This window comes from Ranitomeya variabilis, chromosome 2 (assembly GCF_051348905.1).
Source record: "Ranitomeya variabilis isolate aRanVar5 chromosome 2, aRanVar5.hap1, whole genome shotgun sequence".
NCBI lineage: Eukaryota > Metazoa > Chordata > Amphibia > Anura > Dendrobatidae > Ranitomeya > Ranitomeya variabilis.
In genome coordinates this window covers 9,069,157-9,091,082 of record NC_135233.1, presented here as the reverse complement: position 1 = coordinate 9,091,082, position 21,926 = coordinate 9,069,157, and the positions used below count along the sequence as shown (strand labels likewise).

The 21,926-nt window shown below is 43.0% G+C and overlaps 1 long non-coding RNA gene across 1 annotated transcript in view; it reads left to right on the top strand.

Moving 5' to 3' along the window:
- Positions 1-16,690, top strand: part of LOC143809022 (uncharacterized) — a 36,656-nt gene extending 19,966 nt beyond the window's left edge. Inside the window, exons 2-3 of the long non-coding RNA XR_013222026.1 lie at positions 15,418-15,585; positions 15,914-16,690. This is a non-coding gene — a long non-coding RNA (uncharacterized LOC143809022). The remainder of the gene's footprint in view (positions 1-15,417; positions 15,586-15,913) is intronic.
- The last annotated feature ends 5,236 nt before the right edge of the window (positions 16,691-21,926 follow it).

Sequence of the window (21,926 nt, the reverse complement as noted above, 5' to 3'; positions counted from 1 at the left end):
CCAGCTATAGGAAGAGGAACGGACGCCGGTGAGGAGATGTCTGGGTGAGTATAAGCATTTTTTTTTTTATTATTATTATTTTTAACATTCTATCTTTTACTATAGATGCGGCATAAGCTGCATCTATAGTAAAAAGTTGGTCACACTTGTCAAACAGTATGTTTGACAAGTGTGACCAACCTGTCAGTCAGTTTTCCAAGCGATGCTACAGATCGCTTGGAAAACTTTAGCATTCTGCAAGCTAATTAGGCTTGCAGAATGCTAAAAAAACGCAAAAAAAACGGAAAAAAAAACGCAAAAAAAAAAAAATGCGGATTTCTTGCAGAAAATTTCCGATTTTCTTCAGGAAATTTCTGCAAGAAATCCGCAACGTGTGCACATACCCTAAAACTACAAACCTGAAAAGGTGGCACAATAAGCATCGGCATCTGCAAGCAGTAAGTGAAATAAGATTGAGCTACTAGGATGGAACGTAGGCTGGAATAGCTTTCTTTTACATCAGATATCCAACACTCTGTTTTGTCTAGTTGTCGAACAGTTACGGGACCGTTCCTTCAGAAGACCTGCCTATATGACCAATAAATAGTGACAAAGGGCAAGAGATGGGCCAAAATGCTACCCTGATACCTGGCCATGATAACTTATGATGCATTTATCGGGTGAGCCTGGTCACACCATATCTCACCTGAGCTTCGTCCACTTTTAAAATAATTAGCGGAGATGGCTGGAACCGAAGTAAAATCACTAAGCTAGCAAAACTTTTGGGCAGCTTTGAGTTGCAAAGATTTTGTTAAATTTCAAGACATTATACAACAGAATTCTGGTGAAAACTCATTGATGAATCTGGGCTTTTGTGTTTGAGTCATTCATTTTTTAGATTTCTTCTTCCACTGTAGCCCTCAGCTGTGTGTGCAGACCACAGAAGACAGGTTTAACATTACTTAATATAAACAATGGATGCTCCCGGTCACTGCCAGTGAGCAGAGATCCTGAAAATGGTGAAGCGCCAAAGCACTAAACGTATCAGTATAGCGGCACATTGCACACCAGCGGATTCCCTCTCATCTGAGAAAATCAGGTTGATTATGCAAATCGCACTCTGATCAGACTCTGTGTGATAGTGTGCTCCGAATCTCTTGGATGAGAAAAAGATGAAGAAAATAATGTCCATCTTCTCCATTCTGTCAGTGCATGGTAAATCAGACCACTCATTGAATCCCAGAATGTTAGAGTAAGAAGAGACCCCCCGGGCCATTGTGTCCAACCCCTGGCTCAATACAGGATTTACTAAACCCTCTCAGACAGATGTCTATCCAGCCTCTGTGTGAAGACTTCCATTGGAGGAGAACTCACCACCTCTCATGGCTGCCTGTTCCCCTCATTGATCACTCTCACTGTCAAAAAGATTTTTCTAATCTCTAATCTGTATCTTCTCCCTTTCAGTTTCACTACATTGCTTCTCGTGTTTCCATGTGCAAATGAGAATAAAGATGATCTTTCTACACTGTGACAGCCCTTCAGATATTTGTAGACGGCTATTAAGTCTCCTCTTTTTTGCAGCTAAACGTTCCCAGATCCTTTAACCGTTCCTCGTAGGACATACTTTGCAGTCCGCTCACAATCCTGGTCGCTCTTCTCTGAACTTGCTCCAGTTTTTCAATTTCTTTTTTAAAATGTGAAGCCCAGAACTGGACACAGTATCCAGATGAGGCCTGACCAAGGAGTAGAGGGGGATAATTACTTCATGTGGTTCCCACTTGTAACACTGGGGCCATAACAGAGCTTTGTGGCATCCCACTTGAAATACCCTTCCAATTGGATGTGCAACCATTTATTATCACTCTTTGAGTACAATCACTGAGCCAGTTATGAAGTCATTTTTTCAATAAGGATAGGATGAGATACTTTATCAAATGCTTTGCTGAAGTCAAGATATTCTATATCTACCGCATTTCCCTGATCCACCCAGTCAGTGATTACATCACAAAAGGAAATTAGATTAGTCAGACATGACTTGTTTGCTACAAACCCATACTGGCTCTTGTTGATTACTGTATTCTTATCCATTTATTTACATACGATCCGAATATCAAATCAAACTAGGAGATGCTGTGAATTTTTTTTCCTTGCACCGGTCTGAGGAAAATGTCTGACATGTGCACGACCCATGGACTAATATTGGTCAGGGTGGTTTGCACCTATACTAAGGCTATGTGTCCACAATGAGTTTTGGCGAGTTTTTGATGCTGTGTATTTTCACTGTCGAAAACGCAGCGTCTTACAATTAAAGCAGAGTGGATGGGATTTCTAGAAATCCTCTGCCTTCTGTGCTTCTTTTTTACTCAGCGTAAACTACCCTGTGGTGCATATTTCAAATCCACAACATGTCAATTTTCCTTGCAGGTACACTGAGTTTTATGTGCAGATTTTTCCCATAGACTTACTGTAAACTAGATGTGGAAAGTCAGCAGGTAAAAAAAGACACATACATTTTTTTTAGAGCAATTCTGTGATGGAAACGCATGAAAAAAAAAATGTAATCTCCACATGACTGTTTCAACAAATTTTTGGCAAAGACAAATACGAGGAAGTATAAAAAACAAAGCATCTTTGTTTAAAACATGTCAGACCAACAAGAAACAAAAACCACTGCATCCAAACCACATGTAAAAACCCAACTAGAAAAACGCAAAAATAGGAGCAGAAATGGTGCAAAAAATCTGTGACTCATCATGAGAACATATCCTTAAGGTACCGTCACATTAAGCGACGCTGCAGCGATATTGACAACGATGCCGATCACTGCAGCGTCACTGTGTGGTCGCTGGAGAGCTGTCACACAGACAGCTCTCCAGCGACCAACGATGCCGAAGTCCCCGGGTAACCAGGGTAAACATCGGGTTACTAAGTGCAGGGCCGCGCTTAGTAACCTGATATTTACCCTGGTTACCATTGTAAATGTAAAAAAAAAACAGTACATACTCACCTTCTGAAGTAAGTCAGGTCCCTGGCCGTCTGATTCCCGCATTGACTGTGAGCTCTGGCCAGCCGTAAAGTAAAAGCAGAGCACAGCGGTGACGTCACCGCTGTGCTGTGCTTTACGGCCGGCACTCACAGTCAGTGCGAGAAGCAGACGGCCAGGGACCTGACGGACATCAGAAGGTGAGTATGTACTGGTTTTTTTTTTACATTTACAATGGTAACCAGGGTAAATATCGGGTTACTAAGCGCGGCCCTGCGCTTAGTAACCTGATATTTACCCTGGTTACCATTGTAAAACATTGCTGGCATCGTTGCTTTTGCTGTCAAACACGACGATACACGCCGATCTGACGACCAAATAAAGTTCTGGACTTCTAGCTCCGACCAGCGATATCACAGCAGGATCCAGATCGCTGCTGCGTGTCAAACACAACGATATCGCTATCCAGGACGCTGCAACGTCACGGATTGCTATCGTTATCGTTGCAAAGTCGTTTAGTGTGAAGGTACCTTTAGAAAGATCGGCTAGCACTCCGACTGCACACTGACCTATGTAGTTCAATAGGGCTGATCAGATGACAAATAATCGCAGCATGCACTAGTCTGCTCCTTATATTGTAAGACACTAGCACATTCAAATCTACGGCTGCTCAAAAAAAATCACATCCCATATTAAACATCCATATAGAATCTTATTATAATTGACGCATTGCCTTTATTAACTTATTAAACTATATTTGATCGTGTACATTTTAAAATGCTGAAGTATAAAAACGGAATGTCACATGGACATTAAATACAGACACGGGCTAATGAAAAGACTGATAACAATCAGACGACTTTTCATACGCTGATCTGAGCCCAGTCTTAGTTGCAGAATTGTCATTATAAGGACGAGCCTACAATTTTATAGCCACCGTCATTAAATGTCAGCCTGCTCTGCATACATCCATTATTACTTGGAGAAAATGTTTACGTTCAGGATTTACAGGGTAGAAGACATATAATAACATATTCACGAGATTCACAGCTACTAAAAGAGTTATTATATTTTACAGTAAGAGGAGGAAGTCGGTATAATGCCTGTGCACGTTCCGCTCGTCGCTCAGACACGTACAAGCCAGGTGACCGCACTAAATTGTTTTATGTATGTACTTAACGATAATTTCCAGAAACAGCTCACTTGTGGATTGCTGGGCAAACAAATGTTTTTCTTTGTAACTAAAATAGACTGGCGAGGGCAGAGAGCGAGGGCGATAATTCTGCACGCTTCCTCCAGATTTACTCCACTATACTCCACTACAGTTTATTTATGACATGGATGCTAAGGCAGGGAATACAAGATTCACAAATATCACAAAGGGGACAGTACAGCTCCAAAAAGTGTTGGTTGACTCGAGAACGTCCTTTTTTTGGGTATGGGCTCATGCACATATCTGTATTACAGTTTTACATGTGCCACAGTATGGCTGCTTCATTCACCATTTTTCTAGGGGTTCTGGACAGGAGCCTTACATGAGCCCTGCACTGTCATCCACATGGGGCTCAGCCTACTCTTCCACAGCCTCAGGGTTCTGTTGCCTTCCTGTAGTCTGGATACTGAGGTCATGGGGTGCACAAACAGCATTGTTAGCAACTTCACAGGAAAACATTTTGTAAGTTTCTTCATGATTGAACCCGCAGGATCGAAGGTTCAGCTGCAGCAATAGAACTCTCCCCTCTCCAGTCTGTCATGAATGCAGCAGCCAGGATCATATTCCTCGCCAACAGTTACACTGGTGCCTCCACCCTGTGCCAGTTACTGCACTGGTTACCCATCCGCTACAGAATTCCATATAAACGTATCACTCTCACCCACAAAGCGCTCCATGCTTCAACACCACTCTACATCTTCTCCCTTGTCTCAGTCTACCACCCTACCGGTGCCCTCAGTTCTGCTAATGACCTAAGATTTACATCCTCAATAATCCAACTTCCTACTCCAGTCTCCAAGACTTCTCACGTGCTGCGCCAATTCTTTGGAATGCATTACCCAGAACACTTAGCTTAATCTCCAATATCCCCAATTTAAAGCGAGCCCTAAAAACGTACTTCTTCAGACTGGCCTACCGCCTCAACATACTTATCTAACTATCTCTTTTTTGCCCATGCAAAATTTTCTTCAAAACCAGGACCCTTTTATCATGTGTTCTCACACCCTCCATGCGTTTAATAGTCCTCTGTGTCTGTACTAAATTGATGGCCTGATCGTAGAATACAAGCAATTGCTATCATCCAGCTTTCATGTCTCCCTATTTCCTCATAGGTTGTAGCTTGCAAACAGCAGGGTTCTCATTCCTCTGCCGATTTATGTGATTATTGTTATTCTGTAATGTCTTTTATTGTCTGTACAAGTCCCCTTTAAAATGTAAAGTGCTGCGGAATATGTTGGCGCTGTAGAAATAAAATTATTATTATATTATTAGTCAGATATCTGAAGCTATTAGAAACTTCCGAGAGCATTGAAAAGACTAAAATGATGAAAAAATTTCACTCTAAAAAAATAAGGGATTACACAGTCATTGATCGAGCCGTTGTCCTAATATCACAACTGAGCAGAAATCACAGAAAGGGAAGGTTCACATGAGCTAATAAGAAATGGTTCTGCTTCATGCAGGAAAGCGGGAGTACTTTCCTCTCACTTGTCATCCTTGTACACTCAGGTTTTTTACAGCACTCACTATTAATCATCTACACGACCATTCACAGTTTCCTGTTACAGAATTGAAATATATCCATAACAGTCGGAAGCTTTACTGTAGCTCTGTTTTTTGTTTTTTTTTATGGAAGCAAAGACTAGAACGGGCGAGTCTCAGCCAATTTACAGAAAAAAATGATGCATGATGCAATTATTTTCACACACAGATTCAGTCAGCGAAAACAACTGCTCACCTACACTGCGCCATTGAATAATATTGGTCCAAGTGCTGTCCGATTCCTCCACAGTCGTGTGAATGAGTCCACGCTCAGGACCATCCAGAATCCGATTTCCACGCTCAGGACCATCCAGAATCCGATGTGCTATAGAAATGTGCCAGGAATTGACCGTCCGTGTAGAGATGTCACTTCTCGCTGTTATACTCTCCGGGGTTTTGCTGTCATTTCTGCCTCACTTTCCTCTATCGTAAGTCGAGGAGTGGACGCTTCATCCTGTTTGTCTTCACTTTTCTCTTTCACAACTTTCTAATCCCTGAGATGTTACCAGTAATAAAGGACGCACCAGGTCATAAAACATTGGGGCCACGTGGCCTTAGGAAGCCCATAGAGTGAACTTTTCTACAGATTCATTGGTGATGATTCGGTTCCGTTCATCTTCCAAGAAGTCAATAAAGACCCACAATGTAGTAACACTTTGATCCTCTGTGATTTTTGGCTGTTAATAGCTGACGTTTGTGGTAACTGCGTCCTGCTCCTGATTAAAGGCCAGCACCAGGCACAGTTATGTGACCGGCTTGTAATGCTTCATTTCTGCTGCAGTGGAGACCTATGGCCAGATGCCATCTCCTCGGCACTGTACAGTCAAGAAGACAGACCTGCTTCTTAGTCTTCATGCGATCGCCCCACTGATACATAAGCCTCCACGGGTTCCTTACTCAGTCTCATCATGGGTCATCCTTAGTTGCTCCGTCTTCCCTTCTGGTCTGAGAAGTTCCAGGTTAGCCTTCAGTTTGGCACCAACATACCAGAATGTCAGGAGTATCTAAGGTTGTGTTCTCAGGATGAGCTTTTGATGCTCCGTCAAATACATGAGTCATACAGACCCAGCACAGTGGATGGGATTTATAGAAATTCCTGCGTCTTTTTACGCAACATATCAAGTTCTCTTTTATATGCAGATTTTCCCTACAGAATTGAATTAGACGCGGAAAATACACAGGTAAAAAAAGGATGTAATCCACACGGCTGTATCAATAAAGTTGTGTCAAAGCCAAATACCAGAAAGTATGAGAAACAAAGCAGATTTATTTAACCCCTTCACCCCGAAGCCTGTTTTCAACTTCCTGACCAGGCCATTTTTTTCTATTCTGACCACTGTCACTTTATGAGGTTATAACTCTGAGGCCGGCGTCACACTAGCTTATTGCATCCGTTGCGAGAGCATCGGATGCGATATGCTAATGACACTCGGCTCCTGCTCGCAGCAGAGCAGGAGCCGAGTGTCATGCGTATGTGCTCCGATTCTCTCGCACAGGGAGGATCGGAGCACAGCTGCGGAGGAGGCGGAGAAATTAATTTCTCCATCTCCTCCATTGCTGGGGTCCGCTTATATCGCACAGCACTCAGATGATATCCAAGTGATGTGCGTTGTCTCACTCGCACCCATAGGCTCATATGGGTGCGAGTGAGCCCAGAGTATTCCTCGGTCCAAGACAATCGCAGCATGCTGCGATTGTCTCAGACCGAAGAAAACGGCCGACAAAAAGTTGGCTGCTGGGAGCTGCCCCATAGCTGAACAGAGTGCAATGCGATTTTTTATCGCATTGCACTCGGCCGTTTAAAACTCCAGTGTGACCCCAGCCTGAAACGCTTCAACGGATCCTGGTGATTCTGACATTGTTTTCTCGTGACGTATTGTACTGTATGATAGCGGTAAACTTTCTTCGTTATGACTTGCATTTATTTGTGAAAAAAACGGAAATTTGGCGAAAATTTTGAAAATTTCCCAATTTTCAAACTTTTAGTGTTTATGCCCTTAAATTAAAGGGTCATATCACACAAAGTAGTTAATAACTAACATTACCCACATGTCTACTTTACATCAGCGCAATTTTGGAAACATAATTTTTTTTTAGGATGTTATAAGGGTTAAAAGCTGACCAGCGATTTCTCATTTTTACAACAACATTTGCAAAACCATTTTGTTTAGGGACCACATCACACTTGAAGTGACTTTGAGGGGTCTATATGACAGAAAATGCACAAAAGTGACACCATTCTAAAAACTGCACCTCTCAAGGTGCTCAAAACCACATTCAAGAAGTTTATCAACCCTTCAGGTGCTTCACATGAATGAAAGGACCATGAAAGGTTGTTGTGCAATTTGTCCTGAGTACGCCGATACCCCATATGTAGGGGTAAACTACTGTTTCGGCACACGGCAGAGCTCGGCAGGGAAGGAGCGCCGTTTGACTTTTCAATGCAAAATTTGCTGGAATTGAGATCGGACACCATGTCGCGTTTGGAGAGCCCCTGATGTGCCTAAACAGTGGAAACCCCCCCACAAGTGACACCATTTTGGAAAGTAGACCCCTAAGGAACTTATCTAGATGAGTGGTGAGCACTTTGAACCCCCAAGTGCTTCACAGAAGTTTATAATGTAGAGACGTAAAAATAAAAATCATATTTTTTTCACAAAAATGATCTTTACGCCCCAAATTTTTTATTTTCCCAAGGGTAACAGGAGAAATTGGACCCAAAAAGTTGTTGTGCAATTTGTCCTGAGTACGCTGATACACCATATGTGGGCGGAACCACCGTTTGGGAGCATGGCAGAGCTCGGAAGGGAAGGAGCGCTTTTTTTTAATGCAGACTTTGATGGAATGGTCTGCGGGTGTCACGTTGCGTTTGAAGAGCCCCTGATGTACCTAAACAGTAGAAACCTCCCACAAGTGACAGCATATTGGAATTGGAACAAAAATTTATAACGCAGTGAAAATAAAAAATCTTTTTTTTCCACAAAAATTATTTATAGCCCCAAAATTTTTATTTTCACAAGGGTAACAGGAGAAATTGGACTGCAAAAGTTGTTGTCCAATTTGTCCTGAGTACGCTGATACCCACGGCAGAGCTCGGAAGGGAAGGAGTGCCGTTTTACTTTTTCAGCGCAGAATTGGCTGGAATTGTGATCAGACGCCATGTCGCGTTTGGAGACCCCTGATGTGCCTAAACAGTGGCAACCCCCCAATTCTAACTCCAACCCTAACCCAAACACACCACTAACCCTAATGCCAATCCCAACCCTAACCCTAACCACACCCCTAACCCGAACACACTCCTAACCCCAACACACCCCAACCCCAACACACCCCTAACCCTAATCCCAACCCTAACCATACCCCTAAACCAGACACAACCCTAACCCTAATCCCAACCTTAACCCCAACTGTAAACGTAATGTAAACCCTAACCCCAACTATAGCCCCAACCCTAACCCTAGCACCAACCCTAACCCTAGCACCAACCCTAACCCTAGCACCAACTCTAACCCTAATGGGAAAATGGAAATACATTTTTTTTTCCCCCTAACTAAGGGAAACCAGCATGGCTACCACAGCATCTTACAGCGGCATGCTATTCCATCCGGTTTGCGTTTAGTTGGACCATCATTTATTTTTCAACAGGACAATGACCCCTAACACACCTCCAGGCTGTGTAAGGGCTATTTGACCAAGAAGGAGAGTGATGGGGTGCTACGCCAGATGACCTGGCCTCCACAGTCACCAGACCTGAACCCAATCGAGATGGTTTGGGGTGAGCTGGACCGCAGAGTGAAGGCAAAAGGGCCAACAAGTGCTAAGCATCTCTGGGAACTCCTTCAAGATTGTTGGAAGACCATTCCCGGTGACTATCTCTTGAAGCTCATCAAGAGAATGCCAAGAGTGTGCAAAGCAGTCATCAAAGCAAAAGGTGGCTACTTTGAAGAACCTAGAATATAAGACATAATTTCAGTTGTTTCACACTTTTTTGTTAAGTATATAATTCCACATGTGTTAATTCATAGTTTTGATGCCTTCAGTGTGAATGTACAATTTTCATAGCCATGAAAATACAGAACAAAATTTTAAATGAGAAGGTGTGTCCAAACTTTTGGTCTGTACTGTATAAGTTTCTATTTTTCTGCTGATGGAGCTGTATGGCAGCTTATATTTTGCGGGACAAGATGACGTTTTCAGTGGTACCATTTTTATTTTTATCCAACTTTTTGATCGCATTTTATTGCACTTTTTGCTCGGTGGTATGATGATAAAGCATTGTTTTTTGCCTCGTTTTTTTTTTTTACGGTGTTCACTGAAGAGGTTAACTAGTGGGATAGTTTTATAGAGCGGGCGTTTACGGACGCGGCGATACCAAATATGTGTACTTTTATTGTTTTTTTTTTATTTACATAAATAAATGGATTTGTTGGAAAAATATAATTTTTTTTTCTTTATTTGGGGAATTTTTTTTAAATATTTTTATACATTCTATTTTTTTTTTTTTTTACTTTATAACATTGTCCCAGGTTGGGACATTACTATATAAAGTCAGATCACTGATCTGACACTTTGCATAGCATTGTGTCAGATCAGCGATCTGACAGGCAGTGCAGGCTTGCCGGCGCCTGCCCTTAGCAGGCACTGACAAGCCACCTCACTGAAGGACCCAGAAGGACTCCCGCGGCCATTTTGGATCCGGGGTCTCTATGGAGACCACCGGAACAACGCGATCGCATCGCGGTGTTCCGGTGGGAGAGCGCAGGGCGCCCCCTCCCTGCGCCATTGTTCTCTACCGCTGTCACTACTGACAGCGGTATCAGAGGGGTTAAATGCCCACGATCGGCGCTAGCACCAATCGTGGGCATTGCTGCAGGTGTCAGCTATCACATACAGCTGACACCCGTACGCGATCGCCACGGCGCTCAACGTGAGACCGCGCGATCGTGCCGCCATACTAGTACTGCGGTTTGCAGGAACGCAGTTCCCACAGAGCAGGACTAGTACGGTGCATGTCAGGAAGGGGTTAACACATGACACGCCAAAAACTGCAGTCAAAAATGTGATTAAAAAGTATGTAAAAAAACACAAGTAGTTACATAGTTATTAAGGTTGAAGGAAGACTTTAAGTCCATCTAGTTCAACCCATAGCCTAGCATGCCCTAACATGTTGATCCAGGGGAAGGCAAAAAAACCCCATGTGGCAAAGAGTAACTCCACCATGGGGAAAAAAATTCCTTCCCGACCCCACATACGGCAATCAGACTAGTTCCCTGGATCAACGCCTTATCAAGGAATCTAATATATATACCCTGTAATATTATACTTTTCCAGAAAGGTATCCAGTCCCCTCTTAAATTGAAGCAATGAGTCACTCATTACAACATCATACGGCAGAGAGTTCCATAGTCTCACTGCTCTTACAGTAAAGAACCCGCGTCTGTTATTATGCTTAAACCTTCTTTCCTCCAGACGTAGAGGATGCCCCCTTGTCCCTGTCTCAGGTCTATGATTAAAGATCATCAGAAAGGTCTTTGTACTGTCCCCTCATATATTTATACATTAACATAAGATCACCCCTTAGCCTTCGTTTTTCTAAACTAAATAGCCCCAAGTGTAATAACCTATCTTGGTATTGCAGACCCCCCAGTCCTCTAATAACCTTGGTCGCTCTTCTCTGCACCCGCTCCAGTTCAGCTATGTCTTTCTTATACACCGGAGACCAGAACTGTGCACAGTATTCTAAGTGTGGTCGCCTAATAGGTGCAGAGATGCTGCAACACCAAAACTCATCAAATCCTTATTGTGGGCACTGCAATTTTATAGCGTTATGAGTTTTTCTAAACTGCAGATACCTCATTAAAATATCAAAATTTATATTAATTTTTAAAGGTCTACAGCCAAATTGTTTTAGAGACGAAAACAGTTGAACTTAAAGGCGATGTCCCAAGAACAGAAGCTATTATTAGTATTTATAGCGCCATTTATTCCATGGCGCTTTACATGTGAGGAGGGGTATACATAATAAAAACAAGTACAATAATCTTATACAAGTCATAACTGGTACAGGAGGAGAGAGGACCCTGCCCGCGAGGGCTCACAATCTACAAGGGATGGGTGAGAATACAGTAGGTGAGGATAGAGCTGGTCATGCAGCGGTTTGGTTGATCGGTGGTTACTGCAGGTTGTAGGCTTGTCGGAAGAGGTAGGTCTTCAGATTCTTTTTGAAGGTTTCGATGGTAGGCGAGAGTCTGATGTGTTGTGGTAGAGGGTTCCAGAGTAGGGGTGATACGCGAGAGAAATCTTGTATGCGATTGTGGGAAGAGGAGATAAGAGGGGAGTAGAGAAGGAGATCTTGTGAGGATCGGAGGTTGCGTGCAGGAAAGTATCGGGAGACGAGGTCACAGATGTATGGAGGAGACGGGCTGTGAATGGCTTTGTATGTCATGGTTAGGGTTGTGACCTGGAGTCTTTGGGTAATGGGGAGCCAGTGAAGGGATTGACAGAGGGGAGAGGCCGGGGAATAGCTGGGGGGACAGGTGGATTAGTCGGGCAGCAGAGTTTAGAATACATTGGAGGGGTGCGAGAGTGTTCGAGGGGAGGCCACAGAGCAGAAGGTTACAGTAGTCCAGGCAGGAGATGATGAGGGCATAAACTAGGGTTTTTGCAGATTCTTGCTTGAGGAATGTACGGATCCAGGAAACATTTTTGAGTTGAAGGCGGCAGGTAATGGAAAGGGCTTGGATATGTGGTTTGAAGGAGAGATCAGAGTCCAGGATTACCCCGAGACAGCGAGCTTGTGGGACTGGGGAGAGTGGGCAGCCGTTTACTGTAATGGATAGGTTTGTTGGGGGGGTTGCGTGAGATGGGGGAAAGACGATGAATTCTGTTTTGTCCATGTTAAGTTTTAGAAAGCTAGCGGAGGATGAAACAGACATTGTGGGATTCTGGTTAGTAGGGTGGTAATGTGTGGTAGATCTGTATGTCATCAGCATAGAGGTGATACTGAAAGCTGTGAGATTCTATGAGCTATGAGTTAATTTTAATCAATAAATCTTGGAATAATAATAACTTCCACAATTGGACGAGTTTAAATAAAATGTTCCTGTGCTGAGATAATCTTATCAATGTGCCCCTGCTGCATACTGACGCATGAGAGTATGCAGCCATTACAGCACGGGATCACAGATGATTCTTTCTGTGAGATAAAATAGTTCCCTGACTGTTTTTAAACAATATTTTACTTCAAAGAAAGAATCATCTGTGATCCCGTGCTGTAATGTCTGTATAATCTCTTCCTTCCTCCCTTGCCCAGGAGCTGTGGTAGGATCAGATCATGTCCTTGCATGGTCGGACGCGACCATTACACTGTACACAACAGGGGCACAGTTATAAGATTATCTCAGAACTGGGACAACTGCTTTAACTAATTTTGTGGTGCTGAAAAAAAATATGATGCCTAAAAAGGGAACTGGTCACCAGAAAAAACTCTTATTTACCTGCAGATATGGGGTTAATGTGCAAATTAATAGCGATATTAACCTGCCCGGTGAAGACATTTACCTGAACGCTGCGGTGAGAAAATGAACTTTGTTCCCCCTGGCACAGTTCCAGTGTAAGTCACGGAGGCAGTACGGATTCAGTCACTGCTCGGAGTCTGACACTGGCTCTGCATTGCGGCTGTCAATCAACGCAAGGGGGGCGGTTACAGCCGCAGCTCTGGATACTCAGAGTGGTGACTGAGTCCGCACTGGCGGGAATAAAAATCATTTTCTCCCCGCAGCGTTCAGGGAAGTGCCAGCGCCAGGCGGGTTAATAATGCTATTTACCTGCAGAACACCACATCAGCAAGCTAATACAATTTTTTATGCTGATTGGCTCCAATTGTCAAGATCCAGAGGTTGTACATATGTATGAGAACTTTCATGCTGCTTGTAGAAAAATTGTGTCTTTGTTATTTCACCATCATTATTGCATTATTAGTAGCTCGTCTATTACATCATCTATTTAGTCCAGGGGTGTGGAATCTGTCGTTTACGGCCCTCGATAACCTCCTTCAGCACTTTTGCCGGCCGCCGACCCATTAATTTCTTCTTTCTTTGTGAGCATGAGCACGCAGTGTTCACTATTGAATGCTGAGGCGTCTGCAATGAAAGTGGGTTGCTGGATTCAGACTAAACTATATCGCAAGACGACCGCTACAAATAGCCTCCTGCATTTTACGAGCTTCCATCCTCATCATCGACGCAAAAACCATTCCTAAAGGTCAATTTCTGAGGGTAAGGCGCAACTGTAGCTCCGATATTGGCTTCCGGGAAGGAGCCCGGGATCTTACTAATCGACTGTCTGAGAGGGGTTACCCTTGTAAAATAATTTCTAAGTCCTTTTACTACTCCCTGGCCAGTGACAGGTGCACTTTATTAAAGCCAAAAACTCGAGATGGACTGTGTACCACTAATTTGATAACAGTTTATAACAACCAATGGGAGGATATCTATGGCATTTTGGGTAAATACTGGGGCATTTTATCATTATTATTATTTATTTATATAGCACCATTAATTCCATGGTGCTGTACATGAGAAGGGGTTACATCAAAATACAGATATCACTTACAGTAAACAAAACTAACAATGACTGACTGGTACAGAGGGAAGAGGACCCTGCCCTTGCGGGCTTACAATCTACAGGATTAAGGAGACAGTAGGTCGAGGGTTGCAGGAGCTCCAATGGTGTTGAGGTGGCTGTGTGGTCTTTACAGGCTGTAAGCTTCTTTGAAGAGATGGGTTTTCAGGTTTCTTTTGAAGGATCCAAAAGTAGTGGATAACCGGATGTGTTGGGGCACAGAATTCCAGAGGATGGGTGATGTTCGGGAGAAGTCTTGGAGGCGATTGGATGAGGAGCAAATAAGCGTGGAGGAGAGGAGGAGGTCTTGGGAGGACCGGAGATTACGTGAGGGAAGATATTGAGAGATTAGTGTGGAAATATACGGAGGAGAAAGGTTATGGATGGCTTTGTAGGTCAGTGTTAGTAATTTAAACTTTATACGCTGGGAAATTGGGAGCCAGTGAAGGGATTTGCAAAGAGGGGAAGCAGGAGTGCAGCGAGGAGAGAGATTAATTAGTCGGGCAGCAGAGTTAAGGATGGACTGGAGGGGTGCAAGAGTGTTAGAAGGTAGGCCACAGAGGAGTATGTTGCAGTAGTCGAGGCGAGAGATGATTAGGGCATGCAAAAGCATTTTGGTAGAGTGAGGGTTGAGGAAAGGACGGATTCTGGAGATATTTTTGAGCTGGAGGCGGCAGGAGGTGGCGAGAGCTTGGATGTGCGGTTTGAAGGACAGGGCAGAGTCAAGGGTTACTCCGAGGCAGCGGATTTTGGGCACAGGGGAAAGTGTGATTTCATTTATTTTGATAGATAGATCAGGTAGGGAAGATATGCGAGATGGAGGAAAGATAATTAGTTCAGATTTGTCCACAGGGGCATCTTACTCAGTGAACCAAGACTAAGACAGCTTATTTCTGATACCCCCAGGATTGTGGCCAGAAGGTCAAAAAATCTAAAGGATCAACTCACTGTAAGTCGTTTGAAAAGACCAACTACCAGACTGGGCACAATCGCCTTATAGGATCCTTCCCATGTGATGGCTGCAACATCTGCCCTTACATGATTGCAGCTGACAATGCCACTCTCCCGATTTTTCCAGGCATGATTCGAACCAAGCTTTATTCCAACTGTCGATCAAGGAATGTGATATATATTCTCGTCTGCCAGTGCCCAAAGATATATGTGGGACACACAAGTCAAAAAATCAGACGCAGAATTCAGCAACACATCTCGAATATCGGCAAAGCCAAGGTGGACAAGGAAAAGGGTAAGCCCATCTCCTCAGTTGCATCCCATTTCTTGGAACACCATGGGAGTAGACATCATAAAATACGTATAATGGTGGTGGATAAGGTCATTGTCAGCATTCGGGGTGGGAACCAAACTAAGGAACTTCTTCGTCGGGAGTCTCGCTGCATTTTCATTTAAAAAGTATGTCGCCTGGAAGTTTAAATGAGGAATTTTCGTTCTCTGGGTTTTATGGTTAGGATGGACACAAAAAATTCTCATGCTACTTTATCTTGCATCTCCGATGCTTCAACTGATAATTTATTTATTTAAATACATTTTTTTCTCTCGTTTTATATTTTTTCTAGGCTTTGACCCTTTTGGGTCTTACATTTTGTTACTTGGTTACCATTGGACACCAATGTTTGCAAAATCATCATCAAGTTACTTTTCGGTCATCTTGGACAAGCAGGCATTGGCGTTTGTTGTTCTGTGATGGAAGCACATTCAATCCGGAGAGGAATCACGTCTTACTCTTACTTCAATCGTCCGTCCTATTTACATGGACTTTACCCTAAAGCTGCAGTCAGGATTTATCTGGACCACTCTGGACTGTTCTAAATATTTTGAATCATTGGTTATTGATAGGGTGCTATCTATATGTGTATACACATGTGCTTATACACATGTATGTTCGTACACTTGATTGCAGTATTTTGATTGCCCCCCACTTGGGACTTATTCTCCAGTCTTGGCGCTTGTCTGCATGCTGTATTTATTCACAGTACCATACCTAACTTATATTCATCTATATTTTTGGTGCCCCCCTCCTTCTTAATTGAATAGTTCGGTCAGATATCTATCCAATAGGCATTTGCTTTCCATACTTTGGACCTTTATACTGTAGACGCACTGGCGGTTTAGCATATGTACCATGTGATGTTATGGATTAACCTTCCTGGTTCTCCACATCTTGACCATTTGCATCATTTGCGATGATTTCTGTGATGTGCTTCTATGCATGGGAACCACTTCCGATGTATATTAGTCTCATATTTGATGCTGTGCATACATATGCATACTTTCTGTGCGCTTCCCTTTCCCCATTTTTTTTCCAGTCCAATTGGTAGGCAGTTATTTAAATATGTGTTTGTCACGATATGGTATGAAATATCATAAGTTAGTTTTCTTGCTAGCATGCGGGGGCTAAACCCCCCCCCCCCTCTCTCTGGTTCTCTTTCCTTCCCTGTGTTTCTATCTGTCTGTGTAGAAGAGCTTGCCTTGTGGGGGAGTTTTATTGACGAAAGGTATTTACGACTAGCATAGCTGCAAGAGAAATTTGTGTTAGCAGGAACTGTTAGAGAAACTTCTAGAACGCATGGAAGGTCTTTGTTCTGTTTTTGGAAGATATTATGCAAACCGTTTAAGTTACGAACACCAAAATATATCGTCATAATCACACTCGGAGGATCTACGCATCACTCTAATCACAGGCTTGTAGCTCCATCTGGTACAGAGGTAGGGATTTCTCTGTCAGTGTGCGTGACAAATAGGACATATTTGATCTCATCGGAATGCCCACGATACTATGAGATGAACGATGGGTATGGTGCGATTATTTTATGTTCTGTAGCGAAGTTACGGGCATCAGATATATTTAATGCCCAGTTAGTGAAACCAAAGAGGTAGGAGGAGTTGGAAAACCAAGCCCTTTCTGTGAGGTCACAGACTGTAGGTTTTAAGTGCTGGCAGGCATCCAAGAGAGGAGAGTTGTGAGTTTTTACCTGAAGCGACCAGACTGCGAGTGCCAATGCACTGGGATAGATGGAAAGCTCTCCTAGCCTAGCCTGCAATGCAATGATCTGAGAATATGTGAGTGTTACCTTTTCTTCATTTAATCCTTTTATTTTTATAATTACCTTGTACATATTTGCAATTGTCTCATTTGTAACATCTTTGTAAAATATTTTTTATAAACACTGCCTAAAAATCATTTATGGGGTATATTATTTAATACTAGTTCGTTCTTCCTGCCCTAAACCGTACCCTGTCTCTGAAGGGAATTACGCTACTGGTTTTTTTTGGGGTTTGCTCCAGACCCGTTCAATTGGAGCTGGTGGCAGCGACCGTGTGCCAGCTTTTGGGGGTCCCTGTAGCGACTGCGGCTTGATAATTATTGTTCCTGCCTGAGTGGGAGTAGTTATCGCGTTGCTGCAGTGCGCCCAATAGCCAGTACATAGCAGGCAGCCTTTCTGGCGACTAATTACCCCAGGTGCAGTACCTAATCTGACCTGAGAGTAAGGGGGGCGCCAGAGAGCTGCAAGTGTTAAGTGGAACTGTAAGCGGGATAGACACAAATCCCTGCAGTTCATGGTATACTGAAGAGCAGTGGGATACCTAAAATAAGCCCCTGCTGTAAACTAAGAGGTCAATAGCCTCGTGTGTTTTTTTTTCATCACATTGTGGCAGTGGAGGGATAACTAGGATAAGCCCCCCTGCACATGTGATAGCCGTCTGCTGGTCTAAGGTCACCCCAATCCGTGACATATTGTAGGCAGCGGCTAAGGGATCTTGACAGTCACGGTGTGAATCGTGACAGTGTTCAATCCTAATACAATTCTCTGGACTTACCTCTCTAACGTTGCTGGTTTTGCAGAAATACTGCGCATGTGCAAATGATTCCATTACGGGCTTACATTTTGTATTTAGTTACGCTCAGAGTTGCTAAGCCATGGCACACGCGCCTTTGCAGCTCTCCCCAGACCTGCGCTGTGAGACTCTTTCTATTGAGCCACTGCGCATGTGCGACGCGATGTTCTCCGCACGTGCACCCTCTATCAACTGACTTTATTGACTATTGACGACAGACGGACGCTGACAAGATGGCAGCTACCATGTGCTCTCTCTCTCTGCTCTGTTGCCGGCCGGCTTCTTCTTTTTTTCAGGTGATTAATCAAATTAGACACTATTTTCCCTGAAGAAGCCACATACAGCGTGGTGATTTGCGTGGGTGTTCATCCCACACTCCCTCTCCTGCCAACTTGAGGATTCCCACATCTTTTCATCTGAGGATTTGGGTCTCTCTTTTTCTTATTACCAGGAAAAGTATGATAAACGATTCCTCCGTGTTCAATATGGTACTGTGAATAAGCCAATATAACCGTGCTTTGGGGATCTTTAGTACTGTATTGTTGTGACCTAATTCGCTTATATATTATCTTTGTGAGCCATACTATATGAATCTGTACTGCTTTGAGGAGTTGTTATCTGGGTTGTCACTGCCTCTATACTAAGCCATGACTAGTACACTTACCCTTGGGGTTTTATAAATGTTTATAATATTGTTGTTGCTGTGTCCTGTTTGAAATTGTTTACATTGTTTATTTTGGATTCGTTAATAAAATGTATATCCTTTACCTCTTGCGGGTGTTCCCAATTTTGGACATGTTCTCTCTCTTTTCTTCTCAATGAAAGATTACGTCCTGACACCAGTGCCAGCTTCAGGACGTACTTTGTCCAAATGGCCCTTAACGGAAAAGAGATTCAGCACCCCTGATTTAGTCTATCGAGCCTTCAATATTCTATCATCTTCAAAAAACACCAACTCTGCCCCGATGACGTAACCCTACAGTTGGCTGAATTCAATATATTAGAAAGTTAAGGCACCGTATCACTATTCAGAAAGAAATACAGCAAGATAGGTATGCAAAGTCCACCCTGCAAGTATGAGAAAAATGCGGCACTCACCATTTCTTCTTCAAATTCAGTCCTTTATGTCATCTTCAGACAAATAACACAGTGCGTCTACTGTTATAAAAGCTCTCTGTGTAAGGTATACAGTTTTAGGATTTCTTAGCTTAGTTTCTTAGCATATTGACGTTTCTATATGTTTTTTCAGAGGTGCCTCGTTCTTGCATTAACAAAGCGGATAGTTTTTCTTACATATACAGAGAAGTCACTTTTGCGTCACAAAGGCGAAACTTGGCAACCATCAGGAAAGCCTACAACCTGTATTTTGGCTACAGAATAGTTCAGGACAAGAGTTGGGCTCCGCACATATGCTGCAATAGACGTACCTCACATCTCACCCAGTGATGGCAGGGACACTGAGGGCAGTCAGGGCAGAGAAGTACGCCTGCGCAGGAGCGCAATGCTGGGGGAGACCGTGCCGATGACGTAATCAAACAGATGAACAGCGTTCCATCCAGGTGTAGTAGTTAAAAAAGAAGAATTTATTCTGCCACAGTGAAGCAACGTTTCGACCACCAACAGGTCTTTTTCAAGCATACAGTACAGTGTATAGGACCAGCTTAAATAGTGTGAATGCAACGCAGTGCACCAATCACCATCAAGCCAAGCCCACGATAAAACACAAAACATAATATATAACAAACATCAGAAACATGTGCAATCAATGTCTTCTAAAATACATATATTTATCACATATACAATGTAAAAAATAAAAATATAACACACTGCTTACAATTTAGTTAACAAATCAGTTTAGTGCATCAAAGTTTCCATGGGGATCTCCAACCAATCTGCAGAGTCCTTTGTAAATTATTCCAAGATGCCATGATGGCAGAGCCAATAGGATACATTCCAAAATAGAGGCGCCAAACAAATCAAAATACCTACCCATGGTCTCTTTACACTTCGGCGCATATGAATCTACCAATAGAATAAGCCCCATCTTATTCCGGCCATACATACGTCATCCAAGAGCGTCATTCATTAAGGCACCCAGCCGGATCTCAAGTCCCACCGGAGCCGCATCACGAGCGCACAGCACCCAAGAAGCGCCCCTGGCACGTGATCGCACCGAGGACACAACCCACGATACCACACGCCCACATCACTCGTCAGCAGCGCCACGTGACCGCGACCAGGCCGGATCTCCTAGGAGACACAGATAAGCCGCGCAGCCGCAGTCGCGACTGCTTCTAAATGAAATCCATAATTTATAAAGAGGACAACAATACAGGGCTAAATGTGTTCAATAGCACAAAACTACATCGTATCATCTTTATTAATCAAAAAAAAAAAGAAAAAGAAAAAAAAGAGAGAACATAAAGAGACAGTCGGGGGGCAAAGGGAGGGAAATCAATATTTACATATCCCTGTCTATAATAATTTAAAATGGTCATCATCCATATCATCCTCATATATTCCAATCCCTCTGTCAGCCAACTGTCTCAATAACCACCTAAACAAAAGAAAAAAAGAATATATTAATCAAAAGGAATCAATTATATCTAACAAAAATAACAAAAAAATCAAAACAACCGATGATAAACACAGCCAAAAAAGTAAATAATCATTTCAGGAGGCACATATCTGTAGGTTAAAACCTATATTTAACCCCTTCACCCCCGGAGCTTTTTCCGTTTTTTCGTTTTCTTCCTTCCCAGAGCCATAACTTTTTTATTTTTCCGTCAATATGGCCATGTAACGGCTTATTTTTTGCGGGACGAGATGTACTTTTGAACGATACCATTGGTTTTACCATGCTGTGTAACAGAAAACGGGAAAAAAATTCCAAGTGTGATGAAATTGCAAAAAAAAGTGCAATCTCACACTTGTTTTTTGTTTGGCTTTTTTGCTAGGTTCACTAAATGCTAAAACTGACCTGCCATTATGATTCTCCAGGTCATTACGAGTTCATAGACACCTAACATGTCTAGGTTATTTTTTATCTATGTGGGAAAAAAAATTCCAAATTTTGCTAAAAAAAAAAAAAAAAATTGCGCGATTTTCCGATACTCGTAGCGTCTTCAATTTTCGTGATCTGGGGTCAGGTGAGGGCTTAATTTTTTTGCGTGCCAAGCTGGCGTTTTTAATGATACCATTTTGGTGTAGATACGTTCTTTTGATCGCCCGTTATTGCATTTTAATGCAATGTCGCGGCGACCAAAAAAACGTAATTTTGGCACTTTGATTTTTTTTCTCGCTACGCCATTTAGCGGTCAGGTTAATCCTTTGTTTTTATTGATAGATCGGGCGATTCTGAATGCGGCGATACCAAATATGTGTATGTATTATTTATTTTTTATTGTTTTATTTTGATTGGGGCGAAAGGGGGGTGATTTGAACTTTTACATATTTTTTATTTTTTTTATATTTTTAACCCCTTCCCGACCTTTGACGCATACGCTGCGTCATGAAAGTCTGTGCCTTCCCGACCTATGACGCAGCGTATGCGTCATGGAATGATCGCGTCCCTGCAGATCGGGTGAAGGGGTTAACTCCGATTTTACCCGATCTGCAGAGACAGGGGGAGTGGTGCTTCAGCCCAGGGGGGGTGGCTTCACCCCCCCGTGGCTACGATCGCTCTGATTGGCTGTTGAAAGTGAAACTGCCAATCAGAGCGATTTGTAATAT